The sequence below is a fragment of the Fulmarus glacialis genome, unplaced genomic scaffold (genome assembly GCF_000690835.1).
Source record: "Fulmarus glacialis isolate BGI_N327 unplaced genomic scaffold, ASM69083v1 scaffold28863, whole genome shotgun sequence".
Classification (NCBI taxonomy): Eukaryota; Metazoa; Chordata; class Aves; order Procellariiformes; family Procellariidae; genus Fulmarus; species Fulmarus glacialis.
The window spans coordinates 1-220 of NW_009204059.1; positions in this window are offsets into that span (position 1 = coordinate 1).

The window sequence follows — 220 nt, forward strand, 5'->3', positions numbered from 1 at the left end:
CGAGAAGGACACCGGCACCTTCCTGGACTGGGAAGGGAAGGTCGTGCCCTGGTGAGACGCCGGCCCGGCCTCCTGGCAGCGGGACCCTGTGCTGCTGCTCCCACCTGCCCCGCGTCCTCAATAAACCCCTGCCCGAGAGCCACCGGCTCCGCTCTGCGGCCCCGCTCCTTATCCCGGGGTGTGGTGGTGCCCGCAGCCACCCACCCAGCCCTTGGCCGTC